This window comes from Eutrema salsugineum, unplaced genomic scaffold (assembly GCF_000478725.1).
Source record: "Eutrema salsugineum unplaced genomic scaffold, Eutsalg1_0 scaffold_14, whole genome shotgun sequence".
Taxonomy (NCBI): Eukaryota; Viridiplantae; Streptophyta; class Magnoliopsida; order Brassicales; family Brassicaceae; genus Eutrema; species Eutrema salsugineum.
Genome location: NW_006256877.1, coordinates 7,427,999 through 7,444,680, shown reverse-complemented (window position 1 = coordinate 7,444,680; position 16,682 = coordinate 7,427,999). Strand labels below are relative to the sequence as shown.

General features: G+C 43.4%; 1 non-coding gene across 1 annotated transcript; it reads right to left on the bottom strand.

Annotated features, from left to right (window-relative positions):
* Nucleotides 1-15,072: 15,072 nt before the first annotated feature.
* On the bottom strand, nt 15,073-15,179 carry LOC112088632. Its single transcript, XR_002900578.1, has one exon. It is a non-coding gene; the product is annotated as a small nucleolar RNA R71 (small nucleolar RNA).
* Between the last annotated feature and the right edge of the window lie 1,503 nt (nt 15,180-16,682).

Genomic DNA, 16,682 nt, shown 5'->3' with positions numbered 1-16,682 from the left:
GTGGAAAAGCATAACTTAGTACCTAGTTTTGACCAAAGCGTTTTCCAAAAATAACTAAGGAATTTAACATCGCGGTCAGAAACTATAGTCCTAGGCATTCCATGTGATATATTCATAAATTACATCATTTAATTTACATATTCTAGTCCAAATCATGTCTCATTTGCATGCATTTTAGGTCTTTAAGCATTGTTTTAGGACTTAGGAGATTGCATTAGGTCCAAGAGAGTTTTGCATGGTTTGGAGTGTTAAACAGGTGCTTTTGGAGCCTATTTGGAGTGGAGGATGTGATTCAGATGAAGAAATGGAGTTGAAATGATCAAAAATGGTGAAAAGGAGCAATTTTGGGTTTCTCGGCAAAATGATGTACTGATGGCCGAAGATTCTCGGCCAAAATCCTTCCCGCGGGTAGCTTTCTCGGCCAAAAACACGTACCGCGGTCAAGTCTCTCGGCCAAAATTCCCGGGTGCAGCTACATTTCGGAAATCGCGTCACCGGAAGATCTTGCCGGCCGATTCAGCTTATAGAGTCTTCAGAAATGTTGGAGATACTTGAGTCACGAACCCAGGAGAGGTTGAATCAGGGCATTTGGAGCACTGAGCTGAAAGATACGGTCACCGGTAGACAGGCGTCTCTCGCATCCATTCCGGAGCAATCCGATACTCTTGAATGATCGCCTGTCCGGGGAACCTTCCGGTCCGATTCAGTGGTCAGGTGCTTCATCAAAGTTGGAGAGGTTTGGATCATGGTTCCAGATCAAGTAAAATCATGGAATTCGGACACGTGAGCAGAGAGGTAAGCTCGTCGGAATGTACGCCTGTCTCGCTGCCGTTTTGGACCGACCCGATGAGCTCCGAGTAATGGGAAGGACGGTGCACTTCCAGACCGAATCAGTTTACGGGGCCTTCATGAGAATCAGAGATATTTGAGTCCTATTTCCAGAACGTCATAGAACATTCAATTCGGAGCTATGAGAAGGAAGATACGGTCTCCGGAATGGACACATGTCTAGACGCCTCTCTCTGATCGTGTAAATGCACTGCAAAGATGAGCCCTCCAGGAAGCCTTCCACTTCCCAAGCACCGAAGCTTCCTTCCCCAAAGTTGGAGATCTATGAGTCCTCTGTCCTCTGAAACTGGAATCACTCAATTCGGACAAGTATCGTAGACGTTACACTCTCCGGAATGCGAAGTGGTCCAAGCTGCTCTGAATGCTGCGAGAAAGCCTTGCGACTTGGTTAACTCGCAGGCCTGAAGACGAATGCCTGGAAATTGATGCTGCGAGTTGAGAAGTGCGGGTAAGCTATCAATGGATGAGGTCTGAGGCTCCCGAGCAATAAAATTGCTAAGTCCACAATACTGCGACTTGGGCGTGCTACCTGGGAAGCATGAAGATCAAGTCGCACATACACTCTCAATTTACTCCTAGTTAGGCGTGCTACCTGGTGAAAGAGGTCCAAGCCGCAGTAAAAAGAGGAATGGCCGAGTTGTCTAAGTCATAAAAGCTGCGGCTTAGTCGTGCTACCTGGGAACAAAGAAGACCAAGCCGCACAAATGTTCGCAATTTACTCCAAGTTGGGCGTGCTACCTGGTGAAAGAGGTCCAAGCCGCAGCAAAAGAAGAACAGGCCAAGAGTTCTAAGTCCCAAACTCTGCTACCTGGTTGTGCTACCTAGGAACAAGAGAAACCAAGTCGCACATACACTCTCAATTTACTCCAAGTTAGGTGTGCTAGCTGGGAAAAGAGAAACTAGGTAGCAGCAAAAAGAAGATGGCCGAGATATCTTAAGTCCAAAAATGTGCCACCTGGTCGTGCTACCTGGAAACAAAGGAAGCTAACTCGCATGAAGACTCTCAATTTACTCCAAGTTAGGTGTGCTAGCTGGGAAAAGAGAAACTAGGTAGCACCAGAAAGAGGAATGGCCGAGTTGTCTAAGTAACAAACCCTGCGGCTTTGGTATGCTACCTGGGAGACACTGGACCAACCCGCAGGATTTCCACTTGACCCAACTGAGCCGGGTCAGTACCCAGTTTGTCCTGGGCTGACCCGGTCCATTAGCACTTAGTATATATAGTTTTTTGGGAGAAAAACCCTAGATGTTATCTTCTACTTAGTTTTCTCTCTAGTTTTCTTTCCTTTTGAGTGTAAAACGTTTTTGATTAAGAGATATCTGAAGGGATTTGATCATTCCAAGTCTGTTTCTTATCATCTCATCATCTCATTTCTGCTTCTAATCATGATTAACATCATCTCTTGCAAAAAATTAGATGTGTTCTTCATGATTACTGAGTAGTCATCTTTTAAACTTCTAGGTGTGTAGATTAGGGTGCTTAGATGTTTGATTGGTGATGTTTAGGGTTTAGATTCTCATTTCATTTCCTTAGTTAGCTGCTCCTAATGCCAGATTTCCTTGGGAAAGTGAAATCTGGGTTCATGGGCATTTCATGCACCAAAAGTGTTTGATGAAATGCCTGAAAGAGTTAACTTAAGGGTTTATGCCTTTTTCATCATGGGAATGATTTGTTAAATGCATGAATGACATATTAGAACTGTTTCTTAATGCTCATTGATTCATATTTCACAAATGATGATTTGGTTTGAAAGTGGATTAGTGTAGAGATTAATGCCTTCATGAGAGGATTAGTCTAGATTAGAGTTCTAAGTTGAAATGTTTGAGATCATGTGATTGCTTGTTATGTCTTTCTGTATAAGATTCAGTCTTCTTGGTTGAGAGATAGTTTGGTCACTTATTAGGCTTGATGCATTATGCTTGCTGATTGCTTGATTATATCTAATGGTTGTTAGACTTGATTAAGTGATTTGCAAAGGGATTATTGTAATGGGAATGAATTAATCTGATTAAGAAGCCTAGACTAAAGAGTAGCAAGTGTTGCATTATGTTCTTAGCATCATGATTCAATATCTAAAGCACCCTAATCAATGATCACATCTAGAGGTTTAGCTTTTATCATTTGCTTAATCACCATTATCTTGTTTTGTTTGCTTGCTTAGTTCATTAATCATAGCTTGTTTGTTTCTTGTTTTATGCTTTCTTGTTACTTTGTTCACACCAAAACTCATCTTTGATCACTTGACTTAAGAACTTGTCACATAAACTAGTGTCTAGCAAACACACATTTGGATTGATACCCTTTGTACTACAAGTGACATAAGGGATTGATAACCCTTATTAAGGCCTTAAAAACCTTAGTTATCACCATGCAACCTAACCACTTCTATAAAGAACAAATCAGCCACATTAGACGCATCATCAGTCTTATGACAAGGTATAAAGTGCGCCATTTTTGAGAACCTATCGACCACAACAAAAACAGAATCACGACCCGTCCTAGTTCTTGGCAATCCTAACACGAAATCCATAGAAATGTCCGTCCAAGGAGAGCTAGGAATGGGTAACGGAGTGTACATACCTGGGGACTGGCTTTTGGATTTAGCATACTTACAGGTGATGCATCGGCCGCAAATTCTTTCCACATCTCTTTTCATGTGCGGCCAGAAGAAATGATCCTGGACCACACTAAGAGTCTTGGTCACTCCAAAGTGTCCCATCAAACCGCCACCATGAGCTTCCCTAACAAGCAGATCACGAAGGGAAACATTAGGTATACAAAGGCGGTTTTCATAAAACAAGAAGTCATCACTCCGAAAATATTTTCCAGTGGCAAATTTAGAACAGGATTGATAAACTTCCTGAAAATCTGGATCGGAGGTGTAGGCTTCTTTGATTAGTTCAAAACCGAGGACCTTGGCGTCTAAGGTCGAGATCAGGGTGTATCTTCGGGACAAGGCGTCGGCCACAACGTTTTCCTTTCCCTGTTTGTACTGGATCACGTACGGAAATGTTTCAATAAACTCCACCCATCTGGCATGCCGCTTATTCAATTTCTGCTGGCCCTTGAGGTGTTTAAGAGATTGATGATCCGTATGAATCACAAACTCCTTTGGCCAGAGGTAATGTTGCCAGGTTTGGAGCGCACGGACCAAGGTATAAAGCTCCTTGTCGTAGGTGGGATAGTTCAAGGTCGCGCCACCAAGCTTCTCACTGAAGTAGGAAATAGGTCGTTTCTCCTGCATTAGGACCGCACCAATACCTACACCAGAGGCATCGCACTCAATTTCAAAGGTTTTCATAAAATCAGGCAAAGAAAGGAGAGGTGCATGAGTTAGCCTGTTTTTAAGGAGTTGGAACGCCTCTTCTTGTGCCGTGCCCCATTTAAAGCCAACGTCCTTTTTGATTACTTCGGTGAGAGGCGCTGCTATGGTGCTGAAGTCCTTTACAAACCGTCGGTAGAAACCGGCCAGGCCGTGGAAGCTTCGGACCTCTCCAACCGTCTTGGGACTGGGCCAGTCTTTGATCGCCTTGATCTTCTCTTCGTCGACCTGGATCCCATTGGCACCTACAACAAAGCCTAGGAACACAACACTATCCGCGCAAAAAGTACACTTTTTCAAGTTCCCAAATAATTGCTCCTTCCTAAGCACTTCTAAGACTAACCGCAAATGCTCTAAGTGCTCGGCCAAGTTCTTGCTATAGACTAAGATGTCATCAAAGTACACAACGACAAAAACGCCTATGAACGACCGCAAGACATGGTTCATAAGTCTCATGAAAGTGCTAGGGGCGTTGGTTAAGCCAAACGGCATTACCAACCATTCATAAAGCCCATGCTTGGTCTTAAAGGCTGTTTTCCATTCGTCCCCCTCTTTCATCCTTATTTGATGATAGCCACTTTTCAAATCTATCTTAGAAAAAAGACAAGATCCGTGAAGTTCATCAAGCATATCATCCAAACGAGGAATGGGGTGTCTGTATTTTACCGTAATATTGTTGATTGCACGACAGTCAACGCACATACGCCAAGTGCCGTCCTTCTTTGGCACAAGTAAGACCGGGACCGCGCAAGGACTCATACTCTCTCGTATATGTCCTTTCTTCATCAGCTCTCCGACCTGCCGCTGTAGTTCCTTTGTTTCAACAGGGTTGGTTCGATAAGCGGGTCGGTTTGGCAAGGACGCACCAGGAACAAAATCGATCTGATGTTCTATTCCGCGGATGGGAGGTAATCCACTTGGGCTTTCTTCTGGAAAGACGTCCTTGTATTCCTGCAAAAGAGGCAAAACACTGCTCGGAAGATCCGGCTCACGGTCAGTAAGACTAGCCAAAGCATTTCTAAACATTAACAAGACAAAGGATTGTCTCGTAAGCACGGCGTGCTTAAGTTCACTTGGCCTCACGAAAAGAGTTTCTTTCCTCACGGGTAAACTCTCTAAGGCCGTTTCTGGGGTTTTTCTCAGACTCTCAGATTTAGTGGAAGTGTTTAGAGGGTCACTCACAATGCTTTTTCCTTTGTGACTTTGCTCGAGTTTGATCTGGTCTAGATAGACTTCTTGCGGAGACAAAGGCGCTAGGGTGATCTTGCGGCCTTGGTGCTCGAACATGTGCTTGTTGGAGAAGCCATCGTGAATGGCCTTGCGATCATACTGCCAAGGTCGGCCCAAAAGGATATGACCGGCTTCCATCGGCAACACATCACACATGATCTCATCCTCGTACCGTCCGATAGATAATTGAACCGAGACCTGCTTGGTGACCTTTAGCTGCCTTTGGTTGTTTAGCCACCTGAGACTATAAGGCTGCGGGTGTTTGTGCGTTTCCAGGCCAAGTTTCTCCACCATTGTAGTGCTTGCCACGTTCGTACAGCTGCCTCCATCGATGATCAGGCTGCAGACCTTACCCTTTACCAAGCACCGGGTATGAAATAGGTTCTCGCGCTGATCTTCTTCTTTTACGGGTTCCTGAGCTAGTAGGACTCTCCGGGCAACGAGCAATTCACCTTCTGCTGCTCGTTCCTCATCTTCCTCATCGTCATAAATCGGTCCAGTATCCTCTCCGTCGGACACGATTTCACCTGAGTCAAGAAGCAACATGGTTCGTTGGTTCGGACATTTATTAGCATAATGACCTTTACCTCGACACTTAAAACATTCAATGTCGCGGTGTCTAGCCGGTGTAGCCTCGGCTTTTCCTTAGAAGTCGAGTGCAGAAGAGCTGGGTTTGGAATCCGTCCTGGGCTTAGCGTCGGATCAAGATGGGTAGCTCGGCTTATCTGTAGGTCGCGAACTGGAACCATAGGCGGGTCGGTTGGTGCCTTTGCGTTTCAGCTGTTGTTCCACTAGGACCGCCTTGTGGTACATCTCTCCAATGTCCCGATAGTCCTGCAGCTCCATACGGTCTTGTATATCACGGTTGAGGCCACTCAAGAACCAGGCCATGGTCGCATCCTCCGGTTCTACCGTATCAGCTTTCAGCATTAGCCGATACATCTCTTGGTAATACTCCTCAACATTCTTGGATCCCTGGGTCAAACGTCTGAGTCGAGTGTGCAACTCCCGATGGTAGTGGCTCGGTACGAATCTGCGTCTCATCATCCGTGCCATCTCGTCCCAAGTTTTGACCGGTCGGTCGCCGTTCCTTCTCCGGTTGGTAACAACTTGGTCCCACCAGTCTACCGCGTACCCATGGAACTCGGTGGCAGCCAGGTTGATCTTCTTTCTTTCTGAGAAGTTCTGACAACCAAACAAAATGTCGATCTTCTTTTCCCACTCAAGGAACGCATCTGGATCGGTTGTACCATAAAAAGATGGAACCCTCAGCTTCATGCCTCCAAGGTCATTGTCGTTTCGGGCTTGGACTGGTTCAGGTTCGTATTGTTCCCGCCCTTGATTGTTAGGGTCTTGTCGAACCTCCTCCCGGTTATGGCCGCGGTTTGGATCTGGGTTGTATCTTTCACGACCGTGGTTCGGTACAGGGTTTTGACCACGTCTATCTTCTCGGCCGCGTCTGGGTCGTACCCGACTACCACCCGAGGTATGACCGTCAGCGTAGAATGGGTTGTCTCCGACATACTCATTTTGGTTATGATTTCTCTCCCTCCGGGTTGGGTCCTCCTGGTCACTGCGATCAGCTCCTCTGTCCCGTCTAGGCTGATCCACTTCCAATCGTTCCATACGCTGGTTCATGTGATCCAGCAGCTGAGTAATCTGGTCCAGCCTATGGTTCATAGTGACTTTTCTTACTTCCTTTGACCGAATAGAGGATGGATCTTCGCTAGAAGACATATCGTACCTCGCAAAACAAACAAACAAGTTAGTAAAAATTCTCACTAAGTGTTTCACTCGGTGTTTCACTCAACCCTCTTAATGATCTCACAAACACTCAAGAGAATCTCCTCGGTTCTAAGAGAACTAAATCAAAACTCGATGTAGAACTCTAAACCAATTCAGAATATCAAGCGATTATGAAGAAAAGAGAAGATAGAGAGAAAAGATTTTTGATTTCCACAGATCCCTCTTTTTTTTTTTTTTTTTTTTAAACTTTGGTTCTTCTTTTTTTTTTTTTTTTCCTTTTTTTTTTTTTTTTTAAATAGATCTGGAATTACAAAAGAAAGAAAGGATAAGACGGAATTTGAAAAGACAAAAAGATAGATAATACCGCTTTCTTCAAGTGCGTGGCTCTGATACCACTTGATACGAATTCCCAAAGAACGGCACACACTTGGTCGGTATCGGATGGATAGATCCTTGACTCCAAACGGATTCACGGAGAAGATGCTAAGGGGTGGGTTGGAACCCGAAGATCCTTAGGCCCAAACTCGCGGTGAAAGGCTTGAAACAAGGGGGTGACTAAGCTGGCTGATTGGATCCACGGAAAAAGGATGTTAAGGCGTGAGAACTAGGTTCCCGAAAATCCCTAAGCCCCTTTAACTACTTGAACGTCCCAACGAGACAACTGGGTGAAGGCTGCGTCAAGTTCTATGGATTGAACTTGATAAACCGAAAAGATTCAAGAGGCTAACCACCTAAGGAATCGAAAAAGTTCTAAAAGAACAAAGGAGAAAACTCAGATTTTATTTGATAAGTGAATGAATGAAAATGAGAAGGGGTACAAGCCTTTATATAGGAGGCGAAGTAGTTCAAGAGACAAACTCGAAAATGACAGAAAAATTAATAAAGTCTTGACCGAAATAAATGAACTAAAGACTGACTCTTCGGCTGGCCTTTGACTGACTCTTGAGTTGCCAATCCGAAAATGACTCTTGCTCTGCCGACCCATGAACCAGACTGTAAACCAACCTAGGTCGAGAGATGGGCAATGGACTTAACCTCATTAAAACCCCACCCGGTAAACCCATTGGGACAAACCCGGGTGAAAGGAAAAAGAGTATTAAGCCATCACCCGGACCAGATTAGTTACAGCCGGCGTTCATGAGCACGGTCACAATCTTGGGTGATGCTGGGTCGCCTGGCCCGATCTTGATCCCATTAAGTACAGCCTGGACCGTTCCTGCCAGCTTCTTAACTCTGGATCGCGTCATAGGTCCATCTGGTACGGCCAAATGTGCTTCCGGAACCTTGATTCCATTGTTTGGGTCGTCCTCTGGGTCCATGATCGTATCAGCGGCCGTTGGTCGTTGAGGTGACGCTGCGGATTTCTGCCATTTCCCGGTGTTGCCTGGTGTTTACCTGGTGATTCCCGGTGTTGCCTGGTGATTTCCCGGTGTTGCCTGGTGATTTCCCGGTGTTGCCTGGTGATTTCCCGGTGTTGCCTGGTGTTTGCCTGGTGATTCCCGGTGTTGCCTAGTGATTCCCGGTGTTTCCCAAAATGTTCCCGGTAAAACCCAAAAAGATCCTCCGTAAGTTTTAAACTTTCCTAATGTGCAAACAAGAAAGGTAAGTTCCCGTAAACTTAAAAATTTCCAGAAATTTTCCGTTTTTGCTACAAAAACGCTTTTTTAAAGAAAAGAAACAAACTTTTTGGATCAAAACTCCTTCTTCTCTTCTCTTCCAAAAGAATTGGAGATTTAGGAGAAAGAACACATTTTTCAATTCTTAAGCTTTTTAAGAGATTTTTGGCTCAAACCTCACTCTTTTTCAAAGCTGATTTCAATTCTGCCATCAAATCTCTCTTTCCAGCAAGGTATGAACCTCAAACTCACCATTTTTACTTGATTTTAGAACTTAGGGTTTTCTTTAAAAACCCAAATCTTGGTCTATTGATGGTGGAAATAGCTTAAGAATGATAGATTATCCATTTAGGTTATCTAAAAATCGATTTTAGCACCTAGCTTAAGAGGAATCGAGATTTTTGAAATTTGGATTCTACATGCTTAATAAAAATCGAATTTGGAACAGCAAAATTGATGAATTTGATTAAGTCTTGTGTGATTAATGACTAGTATTGGATAATCTTTAGAATTTACATGGAAATTGCTCATCAGTACCGATTTTTAGAAGATTTCTATGTTTAGAACATCCAAAAATCCGAATTTGGTCATGAACAACTTGATTTCTCTGATTTAATATCAATTTTGCTTGCTCATGATTTTAATTAATCTCTTTATTAGTATAACAGATCTTAATGTGTTAAAATCAGCATCCATATTCACTCTTTTTCCAAGAATCATTTCATTTTGCAGAAAATGGACGAAACCAGATCCCGAAGGAGCCGTCGCACTGGTGGCAGCTCCGAGGACATTCCCGATGATGCTACTCTAGGAGAGTACATGCTGAACCAAGCCAGACCGAGAAGGAGAAACTATGTGATGAGATTGCTCCAGCACTCAAGAGAAACACGAGCAGCTCCCGAGCCACCACAAATTCGATACATTGGGAGGGAGACAAACCCGAGAGTGGACTATGCAAGACGTTTCAAGAAGCTGAACATCAAGCCCACGCCTTGCATTGATTATCATACACTCGAGATGCTTGGAATCAGAGAGGATGTGATCTGGTACATCGATGCACTTAAGCTGAGACCATACATGGAGCTGAACCTCCCGACTTATCCTGAGCTAGTCCGTGAGTTCTTAGCGACTATTAGACTCCACCACACGAAGAGGAGGAACCCCAGAGCATCAGATGGCATCTTGTCATTCTCTATCCGCGGACAGCCTTACTCTCTCACCATTTCCGAGGTCTGTGAAGCTCTTAAGCTTCCATACACTGATGGCATTTACCTTGAAGATGAACCTGATCTTAACCTGTGGAGAGAGATGGGTCATGGAGTCTATGATAGTGGGAGATCGAAGTCAGCCCTTCTTAGTCACCCGGCAGTGAGAGTTGTGCACAAACTCTTAGCACACACGATCTTCTCTAGAGCCAACATGGGAGGTGTTTTGAAGACTGAGCTCATTACACTTCAGATACCATTTATGGACGATCCACGACTTGGATCATAGCGCAGAATATGGTAAAGGTGAAGCATAATTTACATGGTTGCGAGGACGCTACTCCAGCTTTCGGGAGTGCTATTACAGCGATACTACAGGCTGTAGGATTCGATTTCTAATCTGATGATCCACTTCCCGATGTCTGGTATGATCTATTTTATCTCTCTCGCGATCACACTATCTCTTGTGCCGCTTTCAATCCAGACAGGTTTGGTTACAAGTATTGCACTAGCACTGAGGAGCACCGAGTCAGCTTGCCTTCAGCATCTATCCCGAGATTGTGCAACGGAGGACGCCCTCGATGGACTCCGGAACCCGATGATTTTCTACCATCTGTACCTCGTCTACCATTCACCATTGGCCAATACATAGTGGCCAAGGCGAGGCGTGATGCAGCTGCAGCCCGCGCTCATTTTCAGCCATCTGTTTCGACCGGCCACACCTCATCATCTACATCATCACACACTCATTCCGATCTGGAGCGCAGAGTTGAGAGACAGGGACGACGCTTTGAGCGCGTTGTCACCTTCTTACAGGAGCAGCACCAGTTCGCAGATGACACATCGGAGGATGAGTGATTGATCAGCACTTCATTACCATCATGGTTCTATCATCATTTTCTTTTCTTTTTATTTTATTTCACTTTTATTCACCATCTTCTCACCAACTTTTTCTCACTGGGGACAGTGTGATTTAAGTCTGGGGGAGGATGTCTATGCGTACTAATCATTTTTCTTGCTTTTGCTTTTTAAATTTCAAGCACTTTTTAAATTTTAATATGTAACCTATTCGACATTAAGTATTTTTCAGGAATGTTTGACGCAAAACTATGATGATTTAGACCTGCACACTTCTACACTATGCATGATAGCTCATTTGTGGTTAGCACTAGACTAGGCGGTAGCTAGAGTACTTGCACTACGAACTCCCACCAGAGGACTTCTATTCATGGAGATTCTTTCTGACAGGATATACTAGCTCACTCTATTTGGACTAAATATTGATATCTAATTTTCTCATCATTGATTTTAGGCAGGCATCAACATACACATCTAGGACGTCTTTTACCCTCACTTTTACCACTCTTTGTCGTCCTAGATGACCAGTCTATCTTTATCTGGTACCACACCCTAAACCCAAAACCTTTGTTTTCAATCCTCATGCATTCTCTCTTTAGTTTATATCAGCAGATATGTGCAAAAACGTCGGAGAGAAGAGGAGCGACGCAGTTTTCAGTCACTGACAAAGGAGACTAAATGGAATTGAGAAGGAAGAGTATCAGAAACATAATAAAGCTTTACAAGACAGATATTAACTGGTAATTTCGTGCTCTCTAAGACTCTATATCTAAAGGTGTTCCCTTTCCTAAAAAAGAAAAAAAAAAAAAAAAAAACAAAATCTAAGTTTGTGGGGCAATGAGCAACCACTATTCGTTTAAGGAGCTATTGTTTTGAAAGAGTTACAAAAATCTAAGTCTGGGGGAGTTTGGAGAGAACCTGAGGAAGAAGACCATGAATCTATGTCAAGAAGAAAGTGACTGAAAACTGTGGATACCAACAGCTTCACTCTCTCTTGCGGTTTTGCATAATATCCTGCACCCTGATATGTTCATAATTTGCATCATTTAGGTTGCATATTTCATTCCAAATCATGTTTTATTTCATGCATTTTAGGTCCTTAGGGATTGTTTTAAAACTTAGGAGATGCATTAGGTCCCAATGAGTCTTCGCATGTTTTGAGTGTTTATCAGGTGTATTTGGAGCTATTTGGAGCTGAAAAGATGAATCCAGGAAGTGGAATGGTGATCAAGGCTTGAAAAATGGTGAAATTGGGTTTTTGGAGGTTCTCGGCCATTCTCGCGCACCAGGAAGGTTTTTCTCGGCCATTCTCACGTACCGCGGGTGGATTTTGTCGGCCAAAACGCGTACTGGCCAATGGATTTCTCGGCCAAAATCTCCGGGTGCAGACACGTTTCCGAAATCGCCTGTCCAGGGAACCTTCCGGTCCGATTCAGCCGTCGGGTGCTTCATCAAAGTTGGAGAGGATTGGATCACGGTTCCAGAGAAAGTAGAATCATGGAATTCGGACGCGTAAGCAGAAAGTTAAGCTCGTCAGAAGAAACTCCTGTCTCGCTGCCGTTTTGGACGAACGCGATAAGCTCCGAAGAATGCGAAGGACGGTGCACTTCCAGGCCGATTCGGTTTCCGGAGCCTTCATGAGAATCAGAGATATTTGAGTCCTCTTTCCATAACCTCCAATATCATTCAATTCGGAGATATGATCAGGAAGATACGGTCTCCGTAATGGACACATGTCTAGACGCCTCTCTCTGATCTTGTAAATGCACTGCGAAGATGAGCCCTCCAGGAAGCCTTCCACTTCCCAAGAACCGAAGCTTCCTTCACCAAAGTTGAAGGTATATGAGTCCTCTGTCCTTTGAAACCGGAAGCACACAATTCGGACAAGTATCTTAGAAGTTACACTCTCCGGAATTCGAAGTGGTCCAAACAGCCCTGAATGATGCGAGCTAAGTGAAACATGCCGCGATGGAATGCCACGGTCCACACTTGGCCGTGGCACTTATTTGTAATCCTTCGGCGTTTGACACGATCTGAATGCCACGGTCTACACTTGACCGTGGCAAAGTAACATTTGGCCGGGAAGAACTTTACAAGCATTCGGCACTTGACACGGTTTCAATGCCACGGTCTAGGACTTGACCGTGGCAACTTTTACTCACCTTCGGTGTTTGACACGACCACTTGCCACGGGGCTTGACCAAGAGCTACTAGACCGTGGCAATCCAAGAAGTTCATCACCCAAACCCAGAAAAGAAGAGACACGGCCACTAGACATGGTGTAAATCAAGTCAAGGCAACCTTGATCATGAAGAATCTGTCCATGAACTTTGACACTATCAGTTTGCCACGGTCAGTTTGCCACGGTCTGTCCAAGCATCATCTGACCGTGGCAAACCACACCACTATCCATCAAACCCGGGTCAGGACCCAGTTTGTCCTGGGCTGACCCGGTCCGCAAGAGACACTATATATGCTTTTTACGGTTTTTTCCAAGACTTAAGCTTTGTTTTCTCTTGTTTCTCTTTCCCCTTTTGTTAAAAAAACGAGTTTGTTAAGAGATATCTCAAGGATTTAATCAATCTAAGTCTGTTTCTTATCATCTCATCTTCTTATCTTTGCTTCTAATCATGATTAACATCACCTCTTGCAAACGATTAGGTGTGTTAAGCATGATTAGTGAGTAGTCTTCTTTTAAGCTTCTAGGTGTGTAGATTAGGGTGCTTTGATGTTTGATTAATGATGTTTAGGTTCTAAATTCTCATTTCCTTTCCTTAGTTAGCTGTTCTTAATGCTAGATCTCTCATTATAAGCTTGATCTAGAGCTTAGGCATTTCTCCACCCACAAGGTGTTTGATGAAATGCCTGAATGAGCTAACTTAAGGGTTTATGTTTTAAATGCCATGGGAATGTTTTTTTAAAGCATAAATGACATATTAGAACTGTTTATTAATGCATATTGATCATCATTACCACTAATGAGAGTTAGGTTTGAATGCTGATTAGTATAGTGATCATTGTCTTGGGAAAGAAATGGTCTTGCTTTGAGTTCTAAGTTGATTGGAATTTGTGATCATGTGATGCTTGCTTTATCTTTCTGTATAAGATTCAGTCTTTCTTAGCTCTTATTTTGATGCACAAAGAGGCTGTTTGGTCATGTTAGACTTGGAACCTTATGCTTGTTAATTGCTTATTCACTAATGGGAATTAGTCTTGGTTAAGTAATTTGCAAAGAGATTTCTGTCATGAGAATGAATTAATCTGCTTTGGAAGTCTAGACTAAAGAATTGCAAGTGTTGCATTGTTTTCTTAGCATCATGATTTAAGCATTGAAAGCACCCTGATCAATGATCACATCTAGAGGTTTAGCTTTCTCTTTATTTGAATTTGAGTGTTTGTTTAGTTTCTCTTGCTTGTTTAATTCTTAATTACTGCATGTTCTTGTTTGCTTTATGTTTTTAGATCACCTTGTTACCAACTCATCTGTTTAGTTAGACTTGGATTAAGAATTGATCCTCATAGTCTTAGTGTCTAGAATCTCTCCATTTGGATTGATACCTCAAGTGCTACAATGACATGAGTAGTTAAGAATTGATCAAGGATTGAAAAATTCCTACTATCAATTTGGCGCCGTTGCCAATTGGAGATTCATTCTAGCATTAGGACTTTGGATCTTCTTGAAATCAAGTCATTTTCTTTTGTTTTACTGATTACCTTTCAAGTGCTGTCTTTGTTTTCAGGTGTATGAACACCAGAAGTCAAGCAAGGAGACAAAGAGAAGGAGCTGAGCACATTGAGAGGTTGGGTATGGATCAAGGGCAACAGGCTCATGGTGGTAATGGAAACCACCAGTCTCAGCAAGAGGGTCCAGCACCACGTCCAAGAATAGTTGTGGGAGCTGGTGATGAGGCCAATACTCGGGGTCAAAGACATGGGATTCAAGCTCCAACACCTGAAAACGATTTTGAGATCAAATCTGGCTTGATCAACATGGTGCAATCAAACAGGTTCCATGGCTTGGCATTAGAAGACCCATTAGATCACATTGACAACTTTGATAGAGTTTGTGATCTAACTAAGATGAATGGAGTGAGTGAGGACAGTTTCAAGTTGAGGCTATTCCCTTTTTCTCTAGGAGACAAAGCTCATCAGTGGGAAAGGTCTCTACCTCAAGGATCAGTCACAACTTGGGAGCAATGCAAAAGAGCATTTCTAACCAAGTTCTTCTCTTCATCAAGAACAGCAAGGTTAAGAAATGAAATCTCAAGTTTCATTCAGAAGAACCATGAATCATTTTGTGAGGCTTGGGAAAGATTTAGAGGGTATACCATGAAATGCCCTCACCATGGATTCTCAGATTGTCAGCTGCTAAGTACCTTCAACAGAGGTGCTTTACCAAAGGTCAGACTTCTCTTGGACACAGCTTCAAATGGTAATTTCATGACCAAGGAAGTCAATGATGCCATGACCCTAGTGGAGAATGTAGCTCAGAGTTATGAGCTTTATGGATCAGACTTTGAAAGGAATTCAAGAGGAGCTGTGAGTGCTGAAGAAGAAAGGACAAGGAAAGACATCAAGTCTCTCAATGAGAAGCTAGACACACTTCTCTTAGCTTCTCATCAGTCAGCCAACTTTGTTAGAGATGTGAATCATGTGTTTCAAGACACATTTCAAAGGGAAGACATCACAGCTGAGGTGAACTTTGTAGGTGGCCAACAAGGTTACCAAAAGGGCTTTACCTACTACAAGAATCCCCCAAACCAGAACTTATATCCTCAAAACACTCAACAACAAGGTTTTGTCTCTCCCCAACAACAAAGTCTCCAACAGAACTCAGAGAATAAGGATCAAGAAGTGCAGAACCTGCTCCAGCAAATCCTCAAAGGTCAAGCAAGTGGTGCCATAGACTTCAACAAGAAAATGGCAGAGATTAACAACAAGGTGGATTGCACTTATTCTGATCTTCTAACTCAACTTTCAACATTGGCTTCAAAAGTCAATACTCTAGAGAACAACAAGCGCCACTGCAGTTCTCAAGCTCAATTGCACATCAAACAGAATACTGCAATGCACTCTCAAATGATGAGAATCATGCTGCTGTCCAAGAAATTGAGGACCTTCTCCATGGCAATGTCTCAAGTGAAAAATGCCTGACAAAAGATGATGAGGACGCCATCATAGATGAGTTTGAGTTCCTGTTCTGTGATCTCAGTGAGGACATTGAGAAAGAAGGTGGGGAGGCAGCTTGTTTTGATATGAAAGAGAATGATTCTGAGATTGCTGAAGGAAAGGATCAGAGAATGGTTCAAGGAAGGACATCTGATGGAGTCTCTAGCACTGGCTCAACAAGGGTGAAACCCAAATCTATTCCCAAGCTAGGCAACCCAGGAAAGTTCTCCATCTCATGCTCTCTTGGAAATTTGAAAGTGGACAATGCTTTGTGTGATTCTGGATCAAGCATCAGTGTAATGTCTTTAGACATGGTGGAGAGACTAGGGATCAAGAGTCTTAAGCATCACCCCATGTCAATTACCTTTGGAGATTCATCCTCAAAGAAGCCATATGGAATCCTTGAAGACTACCCATTGAAAATTGGTGAATGCACAGTTCCAACAGATTTTGTAGTTATGAAGATGAAGAAGACAAAAGAGCTACCTCTTTTGCTTGGAATTCCATTTCTGAACACCACAGGAGCAAGGATGGACTTTGATACTCAAAGAGTGGTGCTTGCTAAGGTAGATGATGAAGTATCTTATCCTCTTAAGCCTCCTCTTGCTGGGTTTTGTGGAGTTATATCTGATGATTCTGATGAGTTGAAACGCTATGGGATGATGTATGTGGGGATTATTAGAACT